Source organism: Lycorma delicatula, chromosome 8 (assembly GCF_047948215.1).
Source record: "Lycorma delicatula isolate Av1 chromosome 8, ASM4794821v1, whole genome shotgun sequence".
In the NCBI taxonomy this organism is placed as follows: Eukaryota; Metazoa; Arthropoda; class Insecta; order Hemiptera; family Fulgoridae; genus Lycorma; species Lycorma delicatula.
Genome location: NC_134462.1, coordinates 53,373,661 through 53,399,723, shown reverse-complemented (window position 1 = coordinate 53,399,723; position 26,063 = coordinate 53,373,661). Strand labels below are relative to the sequence as shown.

Below are 26,063 nucleotides of genomic sequence, written 5' to 3'. Positions count from 1 at the left end.
ACAGATATTTTTTTGTCGTCTGATTTAAGGCAGGGTTGAATTTTAACTGTTTGTTATTATATTGAACGTTTCATGGGATAAGTTCACTAGATTTTCAAAAATAATAAACGTAATCTTGGATATTGTAAAATTGTTGTCTATCATCACGTATTACGGGAAAAATTAACATCATTTTAACAGTCTTTTCTTTTTTATAAAAGAAAATAAAAATTGTATTTTAGATAGGGAGTTTAATGTTTTTCGGGTTTTATTGTCGGGAATTGCTTACTTGAATTTTGAATTTTTATAATTGGTTTTTAGCCTGCGTGTTATTGCGGCGTTGAGTAAAAAAATATGCTCGTCAAGAAATACATTAACTTGATAATATATTTAACTTTTTGAGCTTTGAACATCGGTTTAGTTTGTCTTTTCTTGTAGACGATATAATACTGGATAATTATTAATGTTCAGTTGGATAAAAAGTTTGGCTGAACGTGTATTTTAGTTTAGTTGTAATAGCTATTAATATTTATTATGTTATTAATCAACCGAGAGGGTTGTTATGTATTGTATAGTATAATGAATCTAAGATATATTTTTTATATTTTGTTTGCAAACTTTTGCCATTTTTATAAGTGGTAAGATATTTTTATATAGTGGGGTGACAACAAGCCTTCCTTTATATTTCCCTTGAGCTTTTTTCGAAATATATATTTTTTAAAGTCTAATATGTTAACATAAGTACGTGAGCGCGTTTTGTAATCTTCCCTTCGGGAATGGAAGCGTAATTTTTATTTGTTGCATTATTATTTCCTTTTAACAGTGTGCTTCACAACTCTACCGGATTTAAATACCTCTTTTTATGCAACAGTGAACACTTTTATTGGCAAGATATTTTTTTATTTGAAGACTTACTTTTGAAAACTTTATACAAATCTTTTAAAATTAAATTGCATCAACTTCAACCTAAACAAATATATTAGACTCTTTTAAAAACTTTTTTAATTTAAATACCGTAGTAAACTTTTATTTATCTTTGTTCTCCTCGAATAAATATAATAAAGATATTTATTTTAATTTAGTAAGTAACTTTTTTTTGGTTTTTTATAAATATTGAATATTTTGTATTAGAATTATTTCTTATAGTAGGCTACACTGAATGTATTAAGTTATTTTCTATGTCTGGAAAACAGATAATATTGTAATAGAAAAAAAACCTTTTGCTTAGATTGCTGTTGCAAAGAATCGCATATCTGATATAAATTGTACAACTTTTATAACCATTTAAGTGATTTTTCTAAATTTATGATCCTAAAATGGGTAATTAATAATCACGCTGAAAAATTCATACTTCATGATATTATTAATTTTTACTTTCTAAAGATAGATGAAATTATTATTCTAAATTGTGGAATCTATTTGGATAAATTAGTATTTTATTTGCGTTTGTTTTAATAAATTTGCATTGTAGGAAGAAAAAGCGCAATAGAGTTATCCATGTGCGCTATTGATTCCCGTCAGAATTTAGAATTATTGTAGATTACCGAAAGTGTGTGATCTGATTGGATGAAATAAATAGCTTTGCGTTACGATTGGGTTGGTAAAGTTTGCGTCATCTGATAGGCGGTACCAGCTTTCAGCCACGCCCATTACAACGCCGTTAAAACACCTCTTTATAAAAAAAGGAGTAAAAACCGTATACGTATTTATAAATAATCATCTTTTGGAATATATAATACTACGTTATATTAATATTTTACATGTTAATATAACATGACGCAAGGGGTTGCTTGTTTTCAATTCAGAAATAAATAAATCCGCCATATAATGATGCAGAATTCCTTAACCCGTTACATATTATCCATCGGTAAAAACTAACTGAAGATTAATGAAACATAATAATATGCTGGGAAAATATGTATTGCTAATAATAATTTTCTTACACTTTGGTTCAGATTACTTTAAATTGTAAATTATGATCTGTTGGGCCTGATAACCATAAATTAATTGATTATACCGGGTAGCGTAAATGTAGCAAACTGTTTTTAAACATTTATACAAAACAAATTTTTAAATTGTTGATCTATTTCGTTGAATTATAAACTATAATACGGAGTTTTTTTTAAGCTTCTGGTGGAACTCTACGTCGCCCAAACGATCCTCCATTTTCTGGCTTACAATATTTCTAGAGAGTCTTCCATGATGTCGGTTAAAACACTCTCAGTTTGACTTTAATTACAGCTGAAATATTGTTGGATGGATGATCGTTGGCTTATTAATATAAATCTTCTCTTTTAGATATTTCCAGAGAAAATGATCTGGGGCCGTAAAATCCTCCGGCGAATGAGGAGGCCGGTTGATTTTAGAGTTTCTTGAAATTATCCGTTCGCCAAAAATATCTTGCTGTGTACTGAATCTGGTCGTGCGTGTAGCGGCTCCATCTTGTTTGAGCCATATCACTTGATTGTCAATAACGGCAGGTCGTAGAAAAGTTGGAATCATACCGGCATCGTTCAGCAATAACGGTTACACCATCCCAGTACACATCTTCAAAAAATATGATCATTAATCCTTTGGAATCTGTAGTACAGCAGTACCAAACTGTATCACTGTAACTGTTAAGCAGATGTAATTCTCTCTGGTGAAATAACCCTTGTATATGCAGTTCCCCAAATTGGGCAGTTTTGTTTGTTAATTAACCATTCAGATGAAAGTGGGCTTCATCACTCATCATTATCAAATTATGTTTGAAGTTATTTTCTCGTGCCAATTCTTGAAACTATGCGGCATAATTTGTGTTGTTTAAGGTCTTTGAGCTTCAGTTCTTGCACGAGTTGAATTTGGTACGTAAACAGTCAGCAATTACATCTTCACTGTAATGATCTCAGAGTAATGTTTAACTGAAGTGAACGTCTTCGAGTTGAAGTTTCTGACTTCTCTTCAACACTGTCTCGTTCTCGTTGAATATTCTCTTTTCGTATGGCTGTACGTGGTCTTCCGGATTTTTGCATATCACTTGCTGAACCCTGCTGTCAAAAACGTGTTTCCACCAAATGCTTTTTTATTTAAGGGGAAGGATGAATTCCTATATTGAAATGGCAGCAATAAGTCGTCGAGTCTGTATTATTGATTACTGTTAATTTTCAAAATAAAATTCTATGAGTCGTTCGCTGAGCAAACATTGTGTCTTTCCATCATTGATTCCCCAGAATTGCCTGGCTTCTTTTACGCCGCCCACCCCTGTATAAGAAAGTTTTATTCATTCATTCGAATATGCCTAGTTTACGAAATTCTACGCTCTGGATTCACAAAATCGCTCGGCCATTTGTGTTTTCTTTTTTCAACGAATTTATTTACATAAATTAAGTAATGTAAACTTCGTTTTTATTTTGTGTTTATATTTTGAACATACAGTATGGAAAGAATCCATTTCTCATAAATGTTCAGTATTTTACTTTTTTGATAAATTATTACAGTTATATGGTTTCTTTTGTGTAGTTGAACGAAAGAGGTAATTTTTATTTTAATAAATGTCAAAATTTCGAACATTATTTGCTCAAAAAATTTTAAATACAATTTTGATTTAAACTGTGAATTATTTTCGTTTTCAATTAAAATATATGAAACTGTTTATAAGTCTGTCTACTGGAATAACTATAATCCATAATAATAGAATAACTTATAATCCATTGTTTTAGTTTTACCTTTTTTAGGACGTAAAATGCTCTACAGTATCATTTTCCGCATTTTATCAAATTCTATTGTTTGTAATACTGATTGCTTCCAATGTTAATAAGTGGATATACAGACATGAAAAGCAGAAGAATATTGTTAACAATTTATAATGTTTTATGCAGTTTGTAAATGGTTATATTATTGTTGAATAATAAGTCATATTGTATTAGCACCGTGATATACCTAAGAAGCTTAACAGTAAACAACCATAATAAAATATATTTTTTGTTAAATTCTGTCAACACATTTAGTGAAAGTTTTAATAATATCAGTAGAAAAAGACAAACATTACGTTTTCAATGTTTGAATTATTTAAATGCATTTTAATCTTGTAAAAAAAAGTAAAAATGACTCAACTTTTCTTGATCTTGACATTTCAGGATTATGTAGGTATTAATTACTTTTAAATATTCATTTTTCTGTTTAATCTTTGACGTATAATAATATGCACGTACGCTCATTGATGGCCGTACGTGTATATTACTAAGGTCATATGTACTAATCTATTTTGGGCTAACGCAGTACGGTAAGTATTATATCTACGCTAGTTTTTGTAATTTGTTTTAAAGGTAGAGATCACCTCTTTTTTTCTTGGTCTATAGAATGGATGTACGATTAAAGGATAATTTAATTTCACGGAACCATTTTACTTCTATTTATCGTCTCCCATTTCCTATTATTATGTTCTGTATAATTATCATTTTAACTGTAACTTTAAAGAAATTTACATACAATAGAAAGTGTATAAGAAATAAAAAAAAGAGACTAACAAAACAAACCACGACTACTCGGTTTGTCTTTTCATTATAATTTTTTGTTCTTTATTCATTCATCATAAACTGGTTTTGCTTTAATAGTATTTTGTTTATTTTTGTGAACATTTATATATATATTATGTTCTCGTATCTTGATACAGTTATCCTTTTTTTTCAGCCTGCATTGTGTTATTTTCGAGCGAGCGAAAGTGAACGCTTTCACCGCGGGAAAAATTGTTTATTCTTGATTTTATAAAAAAAGATTTAACCTGATTCACCGTAGCTTAACTATCTGATCATGATAATATGGTCTTTTGTTATTTTTTGTTTTCTTTTTAATATCTTATTTTATTATATTATGTCGAAATATAATAGAAACAAATTTTGTATTTTATTTACAATGTTACATCGGCGAAGAGATGGGAAAATCTTTGAATAAGTCTCGTTGTGTTTGTACTAACAGGAATGTTTGTAATAATACTTGTACTTTAATGATATTACTGTAATAAAACAATGCTCATATTTTTTCTTAATAGTTAGTGAATTACGTTTGTCTTTATATATATATATATATATATATAAATTTAACGTGAACATTTTGTTCCTTATTATTTCAATGCGATAGTAACTGGTTATTACAACATATCCTGTAAGTTGAGTTGAAATTTCTCACAATAAGTCTACACGTAATTAATTATTAATCCGTTATTTTTTTCGTTAATAAATGTTTGTTAGACACGAAACTTATTTATTTATTTATTTTTTCATTCTTATTTTATAGAATTATGGAATGATGAAAAACAGCTCAGGCTAATTCACTTTTTATCTTTCTATTTTCCCCCTTTTTCGTTTTACTTAATAAGTTTATTTATTATTAATAAAGAGTGCTTTTTGTAATATATCTATTAAATTTTGTTTTAATTCATAATTAAAGATTTGTTCTATTGTAAAGCTGCTGTCGTTTCGTCAAGTAATTTTTTTTTTTATTAGTTTTAAACGGATTAATTAATATTGTAAGCATTTTTAATCGTTTTGTTAGAATTACTTTCATTTAAATTATCTCCTTAGTACTTTTACGAATTAAAAAAATTATAATTCAGTAAAACTTCAGGTTCGAATCCAGTTAAAACCTGGGTTCGAATCCCGGTCAGGCATGGCATTTTTCACACTCGTTACAAAACACTCATCTCGCCCTCTGCGGAAAGAATTGCTTGACTGCGGACCCTGAGATTAAAAAAAAATAATAATACCTTACAAATATCTTGTGAACTTCACTCGAAAGTTGTTGAATTTTTTTTTTAACCGGGTATAATAAATTGAGGAGATTTACTCTTTCACTAAATAGAGTTTCGATAACAATGTTTTACCTTTTATAATCCAGTTTGTTTTCATATACTGTAATCGAAATATCTTATAAGGAGGAAAGTATTTGTCAGATTTATTTTGTTCGTTGCTTAGTGTTAGGTTGTAGCGTATAAATTTATATAGTACGATGTCATTCTGATATTCAAAAAAACTTTTCACTGGAAAAATGTAGAAAATTAGTTAGTAAAGTTAGGGTAAACAATAATATACATCCGAAAAACCTTAGCTCACGCTCGTTACTAGCCTCTTTATATCGTTTCTCTGCATTATTTTTCTTCTTTTTACGTAAAATCAGAATCCTTCCCTTTGCATTCCTTCCGAACGGCTTTTATCCGAAAGATTTACTCATATTTTAAATAAAAATTATGATAAAAGTAAAATCTTAAAACGAACAAAAACTGCAGTAGGTGAGATATTTTTTACAGTTTTTTTTAAATTTCGAATTATTAAATTCGGTGCCAATTTAGGAGTTGATAATACATGATGATATTATTTTGTAGTTAATATTTTGCTGATTTCTAAAAGTTAATTTTTAAACAACACTTGAAAAATTTTTTTATGCAGTTTTTTGTTAAACAAGAATTTAACATTCTGGTTGTAAATTTAACCTTCTTATTTTCGGTATGTAATCCTACAAAAAAGAAGTATTTAAGAGATAAATATCTTGTTCTTTTAATTGGTTTATTAATAAATATTTTTTACATTCTTTTTCTAAGATTGAACTTTTTTACATATGTTTATAAAACAAGAATTGGCGGATCGTCTGTTAGGACATCCAGTTTTTTTAATAACCTTTAAATGTAAAGAGATAAAAACTATGAAGGAAGAAAAGGAATTGCAGAATATAAAACATAAATAATTACTGATTTCGATATGTAATAAAATATTTTAATTAAACAGAATAGAAATATTATAAAGGTTTGCATTAATCCATGTATATATTGACGGAAAAAAGACAACCAGCTTATTGCATTATGTTCATAATCCCCATGAGGTATGTGAGCACCTCGTGGGAGGCTAGATCAATCATCAGCATCAACTGGTAATAAAGGGGTGCCCCGGGGCGCTATTTTGGGAGGTGCAATGGGGTACTCTTATAGTATCTCTAAAAACAATCGTCCATTTTCAAAATTCAAACGAGGTATTTATTTAGTAGGTTGAAGGCTAACTTTTGCATGCATCAGGTACACTCTCGATCTAACAGACGGTTATTCGGACGTTTATTGTTTGTTAACGCATCAGGCGAGAACCAAGTGACCGATTACTTCAAAATTTGCGGTATACATTGGTGTAATCCTAGGGAAGGTTTTAAGCCATCGACCGAGACCCTAGCTTCCTTGAAGGTTAAGATATTAAAAATGTTTTTTATTTCTTCGCTCCTAAGGAGGGTGAAGTTGTGAATGAAAGATATTCATTAAGGAAAAAATAAATTAATCTAGCGTTTCTCATCCTTTCAATATTTGCGACCCAGTTTTCAATCATAATTTTCATCACGTCGCCCCTCTCATACAATAACAATAACAACGTATTTTGACGCTAAAGTTAAAAATCTTAATTACAAATCTTACAAATTACCAAGATTATGTAAATTTATTGATATTTGGCCACACTGATCCGCTGCATTGACAAAACCATAATCGATGCCTCTCTGTTGTTCTCTGTCTTTACGTACACCGTATCGGACATTCATGAGAAGTTCCAATATGTCTCGTACATTCTGGAATGTCTGTGCAAACGTGTATAAATGCTGCACCTCGTTCAATCCCAGCCAGTTTTAATCGTGTCGATCCTTCCATCGCTATCGAATCTGTCGTGAATGTGTATGTCGTAATTTGCGTGTTAATTGCAATTCACGGTATTAAATATTCACGGCAGTAGATTTATACAGAATCGTAGATAAATATTTAAATGGGCGTAAGCGAGCATCAGACGAAAATAAATCATCAATAAGTGCACAGACGGGTGGTTCCGAAAATAAAATCAAGAAAATATCCTCAAGGATACTTAAATTTTGGGTTTACCATACTGAAGTAAATGAAGAAGAACAAAGGCAAGGCCCCTGTGTGTCATTTGCTTAAAGGTTTTGGCAGCAGACAGAATGAAACCTAATAAACTTTTAAATATTTGGAAAGCTTTCATAGTGAGTAGTTAACAGACTCCGAGAATTCGAATTAAAATTAAAATCGTATCAAAAGCAAACATTTTTTAAGAAACTGTATGAATGAAAAGCTATACATGCCTCTTACAAAGTTTCATATAAAATAGCCAGATGTAAAAAACCTCACACGATTGGTGAAGGGCTTATTTTGCCAGCCGTAGTTGAGATTGTGGAAACTATGTTTGAGAATAATTTTGCAAAAAAATTGTAGTCTCCTCTATCAAATGATACAGTTTCCCGTCGAATTGATGATGTAGCTGAAAATGAACAGCATCAGCTTTTCGGGAAATTGCGTGATAGATTGTTTTCCGTTCAGCTTGATGAGGCGACAGTTAGCAGTAAAGATGCTCATTTCATTGCCTATGATCGATTTTTTGATAATTTTTCAGCAGTAGAAGAACTACTACAAATAATAAGAATGCTGTTGCCCTCGCTCACAAGCACTAGTGAAACAAAAATTTCCACAGTGTATCCTGACACATTGCATGATCCACAGAGAAGCGCTGGCTTCCAATGAAATGAGTCCTGGTCTGAATATTGTGCTAACGATGGTTGTTATCGTAGTAAATTATATAAAAATTAGACTCTTAAAATCAAGAATCTTTTCTGCTCTCCGTAGACATGGGTGCGGTACAATTCAGCATTACTATTTTGTTGCGAGGCAAGAATGGTTAGGGAAATGTTTGCAACGTGTTTATGAATTAAGAAATGAAATTGCCATTTTTCTAGAAGAAGAATACCGACCGGATGCAGAGAAGGTTCAGGATGGTGTAATTGTGATGGAATTGGCTTCTTGGTCAACATAGTACCTTGAATCTTAACTCCCAGGAGCAAATACACATAGGTTGGATACGAATAATGTAATTGTGGAGCAGAAATTTAAAGCGAAAAAACCTAGAAATGTTTGCAAATGTGGATGAATGTGTTAAAACTTACAAGGCTGAAGAACAGCTTGTGAAAGTTGTTTTTGTAACCATTGAAAGTCGTTTAGCCATGCTGGCAAAGAATTTTAAAAACTATTTTCTTGTTGACGACAACTTGGTTGCAAGTTGTGGGTTAGTGGTCTATTTCAAAATACTCCGGAAAGGTTCTTAACTGCCGAAGAAGAAATCTTCATGGACTTCACAGCAAGTGAAGTCAATTTTTGCGAAATCAAAAGACAGTTTAATAATAATCAGTTTGCATTTTGATCAGGGGTGGATGATGAGTTTTCTGCACTGAAAAGCAAGAGCATTTCATATACTACCACAATTTTTAACATCCTACCTTAGTGAATCCGGATTTTCTGCGGTGGCTGCTTTGAAAAAAAATATAGATTTTAGCTAAACGTAGAAAAAGAACTCATGAGTGTCTATTTCTTATTAAACCTTCTTTCGAAAACTTTTGCTGCTAGACAGGCCCAGGGAGTCGCTAATAATTATTATACTTGTTTTTAATTTAGTATTAATAAATTAAATTAATACAGTGTGCAGTACTGATACAGTCCTATATGTATAAGCGTATTATTTCAGTGTAAATGTGTATGTTATTATTTGTTATGTCAGAAGGTATTTTGTGTTTTGCTTTCCTTACAAAAGTAAAAGGGGGGGGTTTGCCTCCCTAGGGGACGCGCCCCACAGCTGAAAAATACTGGATTAATTCTTTTACTTCATTATTATATTTCTACCACCATTGCAGAGAAATAAGTTACGAATTTTTCGTCGCCAAAGGTATGTACTGTAGTTACTATGATTACTTTTTTCTATCTTTTGTAATTTAGTATCTTTTTCAGATTTCTGTAAAGCCTGAATAGTATATTATTTATCAGTATTATCCTCACAACCATGAGGATAACGTAGAGTGCAGGAGTCTAGGGGATGGTGCCCTCTGGGTTGATAGGAATGGCGATCGAAGCAAGCTGTACGGGTGTGCAGAGCTAGACGGGCTGCTAGTATAATATATATATATATATATATATATATATATTTCTTTTCCCTTGTAACCCCTGTACTTCTTTGGCCACTTGTTCTACAAACAATTATTTTATAAAAATACAATTATTTATTGAATAACATTTTATTTTGTATCAGTGTTCTAAAACACTTATAACCTTTCCTGTTTTAATTCGTTGTTTTATATATATATAAAATTTTATTAATAATAACCTTTTAAGATATTAAAATATGTTTATATTATGATTTACAGGCTTCATTTATTTTAGCTTCGGTTTGCGCTATTACAAGGTTAAAATTATTCTTCATGCAAATGCATCTGACGACCTTCAAGGTTAATTATAAAAGTATTATCATTATTATTATTATAACAACTATGTAGTGTATATAACTATATAAATCTGTATCGTATTTCAAGGTCATATTTTAGTTTAAAAAAAAGTAGCAAACTTAGTTGCCGATTAATATAAGCTATATAATTTATAATAAATTAAATTTTAAAATTAGTGATTGATTAAGCACAGCTGTATTCTCAGATTACAGATTTCATTGGTGTATTTACGTACACACCTGTATTTATATAAAACATAAACTTGATTATTAAACATATTTTTGTTTTTATTTCTTGTTATATTTGTTGTGTAATTATGAAAATCCCTTTGACTGCGCGTATTTTTCGTTTTTATTTCATGTCTTGCAAAACGTAGTTGTGTAATTACAAAAAAAAAAATCCTGTAACGAAATAAAACTGATGTGAAGGCATGTTAATATCATTATAAACATTATAGAACATGATAGCCGTATTGTGTATAATTTTAATTCAAATTTTGTGTTTGTTTTGGGTGTTCGTTAAAAATGTAGCGTTTTAATTTTTTTTTTATTCCTCGTAGTGTAAAAAAAACTCGGGTTTTAATAATGATGTTCGATTATCTATGTTATCAGTATGAAGGTAAGGTTTTTATTTTCTTGTACCATTTACCACTACTATACAGAAAGTATTTACTCAGCTTTAATTGCAATCCGCTGTTACAGAAATTATATTTAAAAATCGAAAAATTATCCTGATAATTCTATAATCTTATTTTAAGTAAATTTTTAATTTTAAGTAAAAATGGATTTTTTTTAAATTAAATATTTAGTTGAATACTAATGAAATTCACATTCTCGTACCTCAGTGAACATCACATATAACGATGTAACTTTTTCTCCTAGGCGAGTGTTTTGCAGCTATAAAGGCCGTCTCTCACATCCCACCCGCCAAACTCTTCTATCCCGCCAACTTTCCTTATCCAAATTCCTAAGCTCCATCCGCCTCAAAGCTATTCGATGATTTATATCTATTTACACTATTTCCTTCCTGTGATAGTATAGTCAAGGTACTTAGAGACTTCACTTGCCTCGATGATATTCCTATCTATAGTCTAGTAATCTCCTTTTGTGCATCAATGACTAGATATTTCTTTTTACTAAAATTTATCTTCAAACTTCACTTAATAAAAGTTTTCGTCATTTTCTTATCGTATAGCTACGAGTATCAAAGTGATCTGATGTTGTGACCTGATCATTTGCAAGCATCAGTATTATCTAAACGGTAGTTACCGGAGGCTAAACAGAAAAAAGCGAGAGAGGTCTACAAAAACCGTCTTGGTCTCCAAACTTCTAACTATCCTTTTAAAAGTTATCTCGGAATGAAAATATTATCCACGCATGACCTTCCTGCTATAAACCAGCCTGCTCCTCTCTAATCAATATCTCCCTCTCTGTTCTCATTTTTACAATGCGTCCATACAACCTCCCAATAGACAACGTGACGCTTATCTCTCTACAGTTCCTTATATATTGAAATAATATATGCCAGGTTCCATTCCTGTCATTTCCTGCCCCTTGGTAAGACGTTCATTAAAAATACTCTGGAATATTTAGATCACTCCGGACTATTCTTAATGTGTTTTGTTGGAATGCTTCCAGGATCTGGTGATTTCTCATTTTTTGTCTGCCTCAGGTCTATGTAAATTTCTTTTGTTGCTCCACTCACCACCTCCTGCCTTCTTCGTATACCCGATACCAGAAAACCGTACATCCCCAGCAAACAATTTACGGTTCTATTTCAGCAATTCTTCGTAATATTTTTCCCGTCCATTTTAACCATTGACATATTTATTCTTTCACGGGTATCCTTCCTAAAGTTCTTCATGTAACTTAATTTTAAATATTGCGTTTTTAGTCGATATTATATTGTTTGTTGTCCATGTAAACGTTTATGTTGTCTTCAAAAATATTAATTGGTGTCTTTTGCTATTCAGCGTTTTAAATTTTTCTCTGGTACCCGATTTGGAGCTTTGGTTGCTTTATTTTTGCACGAATAATTACAAATACATTCATATAATAGAAACTTTTTAATTGGTTTTATGGAATTAATCTGCATAATAATAATATATACCAGCAGTCCGCTTTGTTTTATTTTCCTTTTTTGTTTGTGCATAAGTAAATTATATAATAATCCATTTCTTAATTTTGAAACAGGCTTTCATACCAGTTTTTCGATTTCAAACTTATTTCCCTTTTTATATTGGAAGACTGTCTTGGTGTAATCGCTAACGGAAATTATAGAACGTGACCGTGTTTGGAGCTGTTGCGATTTTTATTCGTACAAAATTTGTAGTTATGTTTATTTATGTTTATCGAGTTATTTTTGGAAGGGTTAACAAAATGTACTTACCATTAATTACATCACATCGTAAATCTGAATTTCATCTTTCGGTTTCTAAAAAGTTTAGGATAAAGTTTGCGGTAGAAAATATAAATATTCATTGATAACTGGCTTTTACTGTTCGGTTGTTAGAGTTCAGATAATACTACGTTCTATTTTATTTGTTTTCTTGCTAACTAGACGTTTGCTAAATTTCATTAATCTTTTTTTTTTACAATTAACTGGTTGATTAAATTCATCTAAATTTATATACAGTGTGTGTGAATATACATAAAATAACTCTAGAAATTTTTGATAAGAGTGATTGCTTATTACTTGATGTGCGACTTTGTATTTGAGGGTTTAGGATATCTGATGTAACTTATTTCTTTGGTACCGTACAGAACTGTTCGTGTTCATGAAGTGACTGTACACGTTGACAGCCTAAATTGCTTGCCCAAAATAGGCCAAACTAAACCCAGAATTGTTATGACTAAAGGTGTCTGGTTTGGTGTTCTCTACCCATCCAATAAAAAATAAAATAATTACTCACTCGTAAAAAAAAAATCTCGTACATGAAATACAGGTTTAGCTTATAACTAATCTTTCGTTGTTTGATTCGTTCAATTAACACATTTCGATTCTTCGATATCTTCATTCTCAAGCACAAATTCTAGAAGCGCATTCCAGTCTTCACCTTTAAATGGTACAAATTATTGATATTTTATTATATCAATAATTCTATATCAATCGACATACTATTACCAAACTAACGTTTCTTTATTAGGTAGATTTTTTTTTAAATTGCAAGACATAATTGCCTTGTTTTATCGTTACAAAATAATTACTCTCGCTCTGTTCCTTTTCTGCCTGGCAAGTATTATATAGTCATATGCCTACGATTATTTACCATAAAACTGATATACTCGTATATTCTATATTCTGTGAAAATCAGACGCATCCCTTATTTTACCCGTAAGCACTTGTCAGTTTTATTTTGGGTTTTTGTTAAACCACTGGATTCAAAATAGAACCGGGGATAGATCTATTCAGAACTTTCTTTTTCCTGTTTAGCCTTCGGTAATTACCGTTCAGATAATACTTCAGAGGATGAATGAGGATGATATGTATAAGTATACATGAAGCGCAGACTAATACAGTCTCAGTTCCACCATTCCTGAGATGGTGGTTAATTGAAACACAACCAACCAAAGAACACCGGTATCCACGATCTAGTATTAAAATCCTTGTAAAAATAACTTTCTTTACTAGGACTTGAACACTGGAACTCTCGACTTCCAAATCAGCTGTTTTGGGAATTCGTTTCAGGAATGGTCGACCAGAGACTGTACAAGACTACTTTTCACTTAACACTCATACATTTCATCCTCATTCATCTTCTGAAGTATTATCTGAACGGTAATTACCGGAGGCTAAACAGGAAAAAGAAAGAAAGAAGTCTAAAAGCAGATCTGTCTTCATCAAACCATAGAAAACCAAGGATATAACAAATCTGCAGGTTGCTTTCATTGAACAGATCCAGTGCTTTTATTCAGAACTCATAGAATGCCTCTGGAGAAAATATCCAGAATAATGGATAGTGGTGTATAAATAAAGGAAGAATCTACTCATATGTACCATAGAACGTGGCAAAAAACTCCTGAAGGGACCTGCTCAAAAGCATCTTCATCCGCAGTAGGTGTACCGTGTTGCTCATTAACAATTTCGCGTTGACCAGCAAAAATATATAGTGTAACGAATGGTTTTTATTCTGGTTATTAAAGAACTACCCGAGAATCGATTTAGGCTTTATTAATTATGTATAATTTTGTGTGGCTAGTTGAAATACGCAGTTGAAATGCAGCCTTCAGTTCTACTCCACTGATGTCAAATTATTATTAATTAAACCCGACAACTGTTAGAACTGTCGAATTTCCTAACGCTAACATAAATAACCTATAATACTCGTAAATAACCTCTACTCGTTTTCGATATATATAAGAAATAAATTAATCGTGAAGTAAAACGAAAAATGACTTAAGAGAAACTCCGAAAATATATTTGATGCGGTTTGTTACGACGGATTATTAAGCATAATACAGACAAATCTAAAACATAACATAACAGCAGTTGCGGTAGTTACATAAAAGTTATATAATTAACAGCTTAAATTGTTTGATTAATTATGTTGGAAATAATTGTAGTCGCGGTTTGTTAGCAGGAAAAGAAATTTGTATTTATTATGTGAATGCTTCCAGAAGGAGAAAAAGGATGTATCTGCTGTATTTGGCATCGTGCCATTCCTAGATTAGAGGTCTTTGAATGCCGTTTTTCTTTATTTGACAATATCGAATAAAAGAAATCGTTTTTGGAGTAGTTAGGTTTTTCTTTTGAACTGATTTATTTTCTTTTTTTTAAATGTTATTCTATAAAAAAAAGTATATTTATTATGTATTGTTGTTAAAGATTAGGAGAATAATTTACATTATGAAGTATAATTTTTTTTTATAAATTTAATTTTACAACTTATTTTGTTGTGAGTTTTTTATTAATAATAATTAAAAACATGCGTATTTAAAAACATTTAAAATAACGCGTATGTCAACAAAAAAAAAGAAAAGTGTTTCGAATTACGTGTTGAGGGAGTTTTTTTCTTCATCGTAGAAATTGTGTCTTTATACGGTTGAATTTTCACTTAAATACTTAAAATATTAATATTTTTTCTTTTTAATTTAAGGGTACGGTTTGTTTTGTGAACCTTTATTACAACATTCTTTATGTAATTATTACTAAAGTTACAATGGCAGAAATAATTTAATTTTGTTGTTGAAATTCTCAGGAGTCCTTAACATTCATTGCCCCTTAATAATAAATTTAAAACCTACATACCTACCTAATCATACCTATATACAATAAAACTTGTTTTATTGAATGACAAAAATCATGTTTTTTATTACAAATTTTTCTTTTGTACGTTATTCTGATGATTTTCAGCTTATTGTAGAAATCCTTTTTACTAATGCAATTATGTCTGTAAAAGATTATTCGAATAAGTTGTTTACAAATAAACTTAAAAGACAAGGTTTTTCTTTCGTGAAGCGATGTGATATTCTTTTACGGTAGTAGTCCATTGGTTTTTTAATGAATTGATTTATTTGTGCTTAATTCAAATGAATTTTTTCCGTTACTATTTTGATAAATTATCGTAATTTTATATTCCAGTACATTAATTTATTTGTTGTGCATCATATTTTAAAATAAACCAAAAAACTCAAATTAGCATTAAAACATTTAATGATAATTTAGTTCTATATATGAAGTAATTTTAAAACTTTTTGTTCATTGAAAAAATGAATTTTCTGTAAAACTGCTGGGAATCTTAGCAGATAGAAAATAGTAGTACAGTCTCATCATACAGAGCAAATAATCGTGTATTCATGCGAGGTTTTATACTGTAATTTACTCGCTCGTGTGTGTGTGTGTGTGAAACTACTATTTGTAAATTATTTTATACGTTACGTTTATTATTTTTTTCTATTCAGTTGTTAATTGAAATTTTATAAGTGATGTAATTGCTAAAATATAATTTAATGTAAAAAAAAAATACTTTTTTTGTTCGGAGCATTGATAACAATTAGAAAACATGAGTGGCAGTCATATTAAAGTAATCATCGGGAAAATAAATTTTCCATTCTTAAACGAGAGATAAAGACTGCATTAAATTTTTTATATTTAAAAAACAGTAATTTTTTATTATTTTTATTTTTTCACTGAAATAGTTCGTAAATTATAACTTTTTAAAAGGTAAAATTTTTCTTTCGTCAGGGCAGTTTATTCATTTACGGATTTATTTGTATGTGCTTCAGATGTATCTTTCTTTTAATATGTTGATGAATTATTATAATTTTATATTCCAGTATATTAATTTTTTGTTGTGGATTATTATTGTAAAGTAAACCAAAAAGAATGTATTTTGAGAATGTTAAATCTTTTACAAAGTGAATGACCGTTTTTGCCTTTTTGTAATTTTTTCACAAACTTCTCAGTTATTACACGTTTACTTTTAATGCATAGCAATTTCTACTAAACATTAATCTGTATTTTTTTTATATTAGTGAACTCTTACCTAAGAGTTAAAACAGCACCTTTATCTATTATTTTAATACGTATGTATAAATTTCATATAATTTATTGTGATTATATTCTTTATAATAATATCTATTACAGTATATATCCCTTCACTTGGTGATCAATATAAAAATAAGGGCTACTTTGGTGCTTAATTTCATCTGCATTTTGATTGGCTAAACATGGTGTGAAAGTGTACATGAATGTATTAACGCTTTGAAGAAGAGAGTAGTAAATCATATCTCGTTTTCCTGTAGAAAGCTTTTCATCCGTGATTTATGGTTTTTGTCGGGTAATTATTTACGTTTAGCAGAAATTATTAAGTTTATTAATGGTTTAGCGGAAACACATAGTGCTAAAATACACAGATGGGGAAAGCGAGGCGATGCAGCATGCCAATAATAATATTTAATTCGTTGTCTTGTATAGTTGTTGAGAATGGATCGTAGTTTTTCTTTTGTTTTATAACCTGCAGGTTATTAAAAATGAAAGAAGAGAAGAGAGAAAAGTGGTTGTATGATGTAAATGACTAGAGAGATACGCGGAAAATACCATGATGTCTTTCATCTACTGCAGCAGTATCCTATAAGGTCTAAAAAGAAACAGACTGTATCCAGAAAAACACACAAATTGAAGAAACACTATTCTTTAGTTGGGAAATGTGTTCCTGATTGGTTTTTGAGATAAACTTTTAGAATAAGTTGTTTGGTGACCATTCTCTGTCGCTCTTAAAGCTTCTAAAAATCATATTTCGATTAGATTAAGAGTAGGTATTTCTTTAATCGTGCCGGATTCTATGTCTTTTAACTCACACACAGCATGTTTGTAGTAAAGATATATCGTGAAGGATTTGATAAATCTATGAAATATTATGTAATATGGGTTTTCCCCGATCAATTAAAGAAAAAAAACATAAATTATCGTACTTAAACTTATCTGTTATTTTATATTTTACTAATTCCTTGGGTAATTTGATTCTGTTATTGTATTTTATAAATTATTAATTGTGTAAAATTTCATACAGCTTGTTATCTTAAAAATATTATCCTTAATAATATTTAATATTGTTAAAGTTGTTTGAGTATTAAAACTAAGCGGTATCACCTAAAATTTAATGCATGATAACATACATACATACATACATACACACACACACACACACACACACACACACACACACACACACACACGTAACAGGTTATTTTCAGTTAATTTGAACTCATTTATTTCGAGAGAATTTCTTTTTAGAATATAATAATAGCAACGCTTAATTTAGTCTGCTGCATTAATAAGAGCGCGCACGTGTATAAGACTTGTTCTTTAAAATAATAGTAATTAATAGTTCTAATAAAAACCAAGCTAATTCAGTATAATTACTTGTATTCTACACGAATGAATAAATAAAAATACTTATAACGATTGTGGTTATTTAATATAGTTTTATTGCTTTTATTTATTAAGGAAAATGGTAATTAATTAAAACCTACCCTTAACAATGCTGTGTTGTTAACAAATACTGCATTGTTGTAATTAAATTAAAAAAAAAAAAAAAAAAAAAACTGTACGTACTTTTAAATTAATTATTTATCTCTCGTTTTAATTTAATTAAGTACAGTTATTGTCGACCTCATACTGGTGCCAATGGTATACGCGTATAATTTGTTCTTTTATTTATTTACTATATTTAATTTATTGTAATTCAACGGGCATAACTGTCGACAATTTAAAACAGTTTTCGACTTTCCTTCCTCCTTTGTAAATTTATTATAAAAAACATTTTTATCAACTCTTGCTTAATATATTGTATTTAGAACTGATTATTGAAGGACTGATTTTACTCTTTAGGCGCTGCAGTCTTGTTAACTAAGCGTATTGTACACCCATCGGACAGGAAACAGTTAGTGGAAATATCCACGGGCAGTCATATCTGAACAGATAAAAAGATCTTATCCCGGTTCTTCAGTCCTTAAATACCCATCATCGCAGATTTTGGTGTATAACCGCCGAAACCAAAATCCTGAAAAAGGGTTAAAGACTTTTTGGCCTTTCATAATTTAACAACAGTTCAGCGAAGAACGTATATACGGTATAAGTGGGGTAACCAAAACCAGTACTCCTTTGAATAGCCAGTTTTCTCTAAGATATTAGGATAATCAAGAATATGAAAAGAACTAATTGTAACAAGAATGATAACGGAAAAAACAGGAATATTAGTTTACAAAATATTAACTTTTTGTAAGAGAAATGAGTTAATGAAGTTGAGATATATCTCAACAATTGACGGTACAAATGAAAATATAAACAAAAAGAAGAATAAGGTTGAAAAAGATCTAAGAAAGCATTATATGGATAACAAACTTCCAAAAAATATAAAAGAGAATTTTTTTCAACAGCAATTGTTTCTTATATAAACGTATTAAAAATACTACGATCTTTTTTTAAATCGAGGTGTAGACTAATAGAAAGTGACTTTAATAAATACAGCAGAAAATGAGTCGCCAAAAGTTCGTATGATTTCCCGAATATTGCATGAAGGAAAGTCGATAATTTAGTTCGTATAAGTACGAAACATAAAAAACTCTTGCTCCAGTTCTGCGCAAAAAGACCGACTTTTCGTTATATCATTTTGTATAATTTTTTTGCGCAAAAATATACAAAACCTAAATTAAATGAAAAATCTAAAATGTAATTTTTCTTTAATTTAATATTAAAAAATATATATATATTTTTAAATAAAATAAAATTTTTATACCCGTAATTTTATGAAATAATTAAAAATGACTAGAGTCCCTACGCACAAGTATAGAGTTTAAATTTACTTACCATTATGAGCCATCTGTATAAGCGCGTATGAAAAATATACAAGTAAATATAACCTTAGTTTGAGGTTTGTTGTCTATACTCAATTGAGCGTAACCAACGAATTCGACCAATCTTCAACAAATTTTCACACGCACAATTTCAGAAACATTACTACAGCATATCGAAATTTCAATGAAATTGGATCTACTAGTTTAGGAAGTTTTCGAGCTACAAATATTTTTATTCATAGGTTCTTTTATATATATTTTTAAGGAAATTACATATTATGCGAGTGGTATTTTCGAACTTCTCATACCTTAAAACGTAAAAAAAATTCAGTTTCACCCCTTCCCCCCACAATCACACCTTCCGATCGAAATAATACCGTAGTTTTCTTCGAAAATAAAGGGGTGAATGATAAGAAAAAACTCATTTACCAGTTAAGGGATCGCATCGTATGGCAGTCTAACCTTTAGGCAGAATTTCTTAAGGATAGAGTGCCACTTCTTTATATTAACGAAACGTAGGACACCGAGGTTATATAAAGGGGAGAGCGCCTTGTTTTTTTTTTCTTTATCATAGACCTATCATTTCTCTAGTTCTGCTAATGAGTTTTATATGATTGAAATGAAATAGATATTTCTAAACTCTTTTTCTCAAATGATGATGATTTTTTTTTTAATTTACGTATTATGGAAAATAATTTCTTGCATTCAATTTTTCCTTGTTTAATAAAGCAATGTTTTCTTAATAAAGTTTTTAGTACAGATTGGTTTTCAGGCGTAGAGATGTTAACAAAGATGCTAACAAAGCACTCGCTTTGATAAAAGTTTCTTGAAAATATTTATTGTTCGTGTTGTTAGTTAAGTTTATGTATTCTGTGATTTTACAAACCGGGTTGTAAATAGTTTTGATGGTAGAATAAAAAAAACAATATTTTTGACAGATTTGATTTTTATTTATTATTAGAATATGTTGGGGAATGGACAAAGTCCATTCTTATTTGCAGCATTTGGTTGCCTAACAACTTATTATAAATATTTCATTATGAATATTTCAACGTATCATTTATTGTTTGTAATGAAATCATTTTCCCTTCTAAATTTGACAGGGAAGTTCGTGAATTTTTCTTTTATTCGCCTGTTTCTTTTATTTACTTATTTTTTAATCGGATTGATTCAGTTTATCCTATGTTCAAATCCCATTGACCAAGAATTTTACTGATTTGATTAATTTGGAATAATCAGTGATAAAGTTAGAGCTCCGATAAATTTTCTATTCTTAATTGCTTTTTATATTAAGGTAAACTCTAATAAATTATCATGTAAGCGGGTTTTTTTTTTGTGAAAATAAAGTTACTTAGAGGAAAAAACTTGAATATTAACTTTAATCTAACAATTGAAAAAGTAATTAATTGCTTCTTCTTTTTTGTTTTGATGACATTTACCGTTAGATAATTTGCTCCGATCTATGTCAGTGAGGTGTAATATCACGTTCAGATTAGTTTCTTCGATTCAAACTCGACCTAAAGGTTAGTCCTTGAAGTGAGTTGTGTCAACTCGTCTACATATTTATTTCCTCACAATTTAATTAAAAAAGAAAAGAATTTAGGTTATGTTAACGAAAATACTAACCATATTTTTCTTTATTCAGCTCCACCTATTTCATTACGAATTGAGTGTCTATAACTTTTTATTTATTTCTTTTATATTCTGTTTAATTTATCCATCAAATTAATTCTTTTTTTAGTCTTATAAACGAATACCATGTTTATAAGAATATTATATTTTCTCTTCTATTTTCATTTTTCTATAGATTCGGTTTTTAGAACGTATATATGCAAATTTATTATTTTTTTTTAGGTTTACATATATTTAGTTTTTTTAATGTTTTTAATCTAAATTTTCATATATAGAGTGATTCACCAAGAAATTAACAAACGTTTAGGATACATTATGTCCGAAGTAAAGAAGAAAGTTCATTTGAACAAAGGTTTAAAAATGCTTCGTTAGCGAGTTTCGGCTGGCGAAAGATTTCGCCCCGATTTCTGCGCCTTCGATAAAAATTAAGCAAGGTTGTTGTAATTCTTACGAACCAAGTATTTAGTGCTTTTACATAAAATCAGATATAAAAAATTTTAAAACAAAATGGATCCCAGAATTGTATTTTTAGTAGTTTTCATGAAATCTCTAGGGTATAAGACAAAAGATTGCGGTCGAAAAACTACTTGGCGTAAAATAACTATGTTAAACACACAAACGTTTTAAACAAAACTTATTGAGATTTTGATTCCGAGTAAAATGGTATCAATAAAGTACACAAAAAATATACATGCAAATGTAATAAGGTTCTGCTTTCACTAATACTTGTCCTGAAAATTTGTTACATTCTTCCATTTCTGTTTATGTTCATGCGTTTCGACAAACTGAGATCTCTGCGAAAGCGGTGGTAGATTTTAAAGCAAAGAAAAAACGCTGACAAGTTGTATTAGTTTCCTGACATTGGTTATTTATTGTTATATAGTGGAAAAATAATGTTACTGAAAAAGTTATAAAACGTTTTTTAAAAAATCTGATTTTTTTTGTTCCCTCATCACCAAAATCACCTCCCTAGAATTTTTTTTATTTGTCAAAAATGTACAACCAATAAGAAGTTACCTAAGATTAATTTTTTTGGTGGAGGGGGTGAATTCTGATGAAATTTTATTGTAATATTATTATTAAAAGTTTAAATAAATCAAAAGAAGTCGTAGAAACATCGATATTTTTACTACTATGCTTAGGAAGACAAAAAAGTTGAAAAAGTGCAATAAATAAAAAGATAGCTTTTCCGATTTTTGAGCAAATTTCATTTTTAAATAGCAAGATAGCGTCTTAACATGTACTGTGAACTTTGTAAACTGGGGTTTATGTTGCAAAATTTTTAGAAAGTTAAATCCAAAGAAATATTTATTTACCCCCCCAGCACCATGGATGTATTGACCCCAAACTTCCACCTACAAATTGCCCCGTATACACGAGTCTGTGTCAAAGTTCATCAAAATGTGGTGGTTATCCACTCAAAAGTTATTAACATCAAACACGACAATATAATTAACATTACCTCGCTTTTTTTTCTTTTCTTTTAAAGTCCGTTGGTTATGAAACGTCCAGAAATGAAAAAAAAAACCGTAGCCTATTTTTTGACAGATTACTATACTTTTCTTCTTTGCAGCATAGCTCTGAGCTATGGTGCCAGTTAAGTAAAAACTATAAGGAGTAGTATGTACATGAAAATATTAATCTTTTTTTATAAATAATTGTATTCTATATCTAGGATGCAATTTACTAAATTTTATTGATAAGTACACTTCGTATGCGTAACACTTTGTTGCACGACTTGAAATTTGGATTGAATAGGGCTGTGTTCAGGATGATAAATGGTAAAGACCTGCATCAAACTATTGAAGGACAGATGCATTGCCGGAAGTCCTTTGTTCTAGATTATAATAGTGGTTTGGATTATATTGATTAAATTTTAGAGCTGGGGTTGCGGGAGAAATGATCTATTGATAAATTACTACAGGTGCTCTTTATTATTATTTTCTTTGGTAGTTTAATTAATTATTAATTTGAATAACTATAAAAAGTGATTGTTTTTTCATCTTAAATAGAATTGTATTAAAATTAATGAAATTAAAAAAAATGCTTTATTAAAATGTTTATTTGATTTTCTTACTTTTAACTTAAATGTAATAATCTTAGTTAATTTTAACCAAAAAATACTGCCGTCAATAATGAATTTTAGTTGATCTTATTAGTTTTTTATGTCTTAAAATGTTGAACACATAAACGTAATCTGTTATGCTGAAAATGGATCCCGTCTGTACTCTACATTTTTCTGTATCGATATTAAGAATAAAAATACAATTTTTTGAACAGTAACAGTGTTTACTATATTTTATGTAATCGAGTTGTTAGCGTTAAACGAAAAATGAAATTTGATTTTGAAACTATCCATATTCATAAGTGAATATTGAGTTATGAATTTCATAACTCATTTTAGAGCTTGTTATATTGTTCTTGGATAAATAATTATAAAGGTCTATGAAAAACATCATTAAGCCTATTTTCTAGCTGTAATAAAGAAAGAAGTTTTTTTTACACGCAAGTTAATTTATAGATTTTACATGCCTTCAAATTTAGACTTTTTTCGTTATGAAGTTTGTGTAAACCTTCAGCTAAAGTTGTGTTACTGATTTTAATGCATCAAGTAAGAAATTGAAATAATAATATATAGCCTAATTGTAATATAATATTAAAGACGAATATAAATATATTATAAATATATTAAATAAATTATAATATATTAAATATATTATAAATATATTAATATTGAAGACGGTGGTGTGGTGACTATGTAAACAATGTCGTTTGTTCAACCCAAACAACAAAATTTATCAGTAAAATCAGAAATTCTTATTCAAATACCTGCAGTTATAATTAAATTCAAATGTGTCTTTTACACTGTTGTTTTGTAGTTGTTAACTGGTGCCGACATATTTATCAACTTAATTAGCCGTCTTTATTCTAATGGGCAGTTTTTAACTCCCTTGTAAATCAATTATAGTATTATCGAATCGTGTTTAAATATTTGTAAAATTTTATTTATTTTTTAATATATTTTTAGATGAGTAATATACACCACATAAACTCTTTAATGTTTTTGCTTGTGAATATGGAATGAAAATGTTGTGATGTGTATGAAAAATATTACGTATAAAACGAACTGGAACTTTATACCTTCCGGATAAATATGTGTTTCCTAGGAATTTAGGTAGAAGACTCTCTAAAATTTAAATTAACTTTTAACAATATCCCTTGTGCGTCATAGGGGAGTTTAAAAAAAAAAAGAAGTGATGTTACTGTAATTGCATGATGTATTATTTATTATTTCAATGACATTGTGTGTTAAGTAGTAGAGTTACGTCATTATGCTTCCTAACTATATTAACCAAAGATAAGAAAAACAAAAATAATCTTTACTGTTACCATATTCTGTTCATTAAAGATTTTTCTTTGTTAGACGTTTTGTCATTTTGTGTTGCCAAATGCGTTTTAAAATTTCGCCAGTAGTGTAATTGTTACAGTTGGCTCAAAAGAAAAAAAAAACAGGCGAGCCAGTTTTAATGATATTTCTTTTGTTACCGCCTTTTCTGTAAGAAATTTTTGTTTTTATTTTATCATGTAGATAATTTCTTCAAGACTTGGAAGAAAAATTTTAAGCAATTTTTGTCTAAAATATTTCAAATGTTTTGTAAGAGTTATTATATCTGTCTTTTTTCTCGATTTAGGCCACCTACGGATCCGGTGAACAACTTTACGTACGGTTTTTATCATTTTACTCTAGAAATATTTTCACTTTTTTGTGAATGGAACAGACCACTCAGTTTTATTAGTTCTTAAAACCCGCTGAAATTCTTGATCGACGATTGATAATTCTTGCATATCTTTACGGGTATCGTCGGTCAATCTCTACTAGTACTGTTTTCTTGAGTTTTGATGTAGTACTGTTTTGCGAGTCGTATGTCATCAGTGTTTACGATTGTAAAAAAAAGTTATTTCTCTCTCTTAAAGATAAAAATAACCTCTTTTTGTTAAGTATTAAAGAATTATTGGATCTGGTGGTAATAACAGTAAAAAAGACCCACCTATTTTACCAAAATTTAACAGCGGATAAAATATCCAGCATTTATCCTTACTTCTGTGTTCATAAATTAACATTTATTTAGTTCTGCATGCCCTTTGTAAGGTAGAATTAAATGTATTAATAATTTCTTCGTGGTTATACAAAGGTTTTATGACCAAAATTAATTTACCGAAATTTTTACTAATGTTTTTGTGCCGACCTCCGTGGCGTAGCGTCTCGGCCTTTCATCCGGAGGTCCCGGGTTCGAATCCCGGTCAGGCAAGGAACTTTCACACGCTAATTGTTATTCATCCCATCCTCTGAAGCAATACTTAACGGTGGAGCCGGAGGTTAAAAAAAAACTTTTTTTTGTAATTTTTGATTAATTCCTTGCTCTTAACGGCGGTTTAAAACAATAAGAATTATTTATGTTAGGCGATCGATGGATGTAAACCTTCAACTCCATAATATTTAAATATTACTACTACTTTGTTACAGTTATGTAAATTTTATACGAAACCGTCCGCTAACGAATAATAAAAATTGCATAACGAATAAGTACAATATAACGCTTCATTTCATTTGTTCCATTTATAATTTTGATTTTTCATTTTGTTCGGGCAGAAATTTTTCAGCTGTTTGTTAAGGTCATTGCCATTCTATAATAATTTCTGCTGTACATTTATTGTACGGGTTGAACATTTGCCTTTTTTCGACGTTAAGAATTAATTATTTTTAGTAATAATTTTTAGGCATACGTAAGGTTAAAAATATATGTAAGATAATTATTTGTGATTTATTAGAGGTTAAGAGTTTAGTGCGCGTCAAGTGGAGTCGCTAAGATTTTTAGTATA

General features: G+C 29.6%; 1 protein-coding gene across 6 annotated transcripts in view; it reads left to right on the top strand.

Moving 5' to 3' along the window:
- trc (Serine/threonine-protein kinase tricornered) overlaps positions 1-26,063 on the top strand; it is a 594,883-nt gene that overhangs the window by 437,396 nt on the left and 131,424 nt on the right. The window lies entirely within an intron of this gene.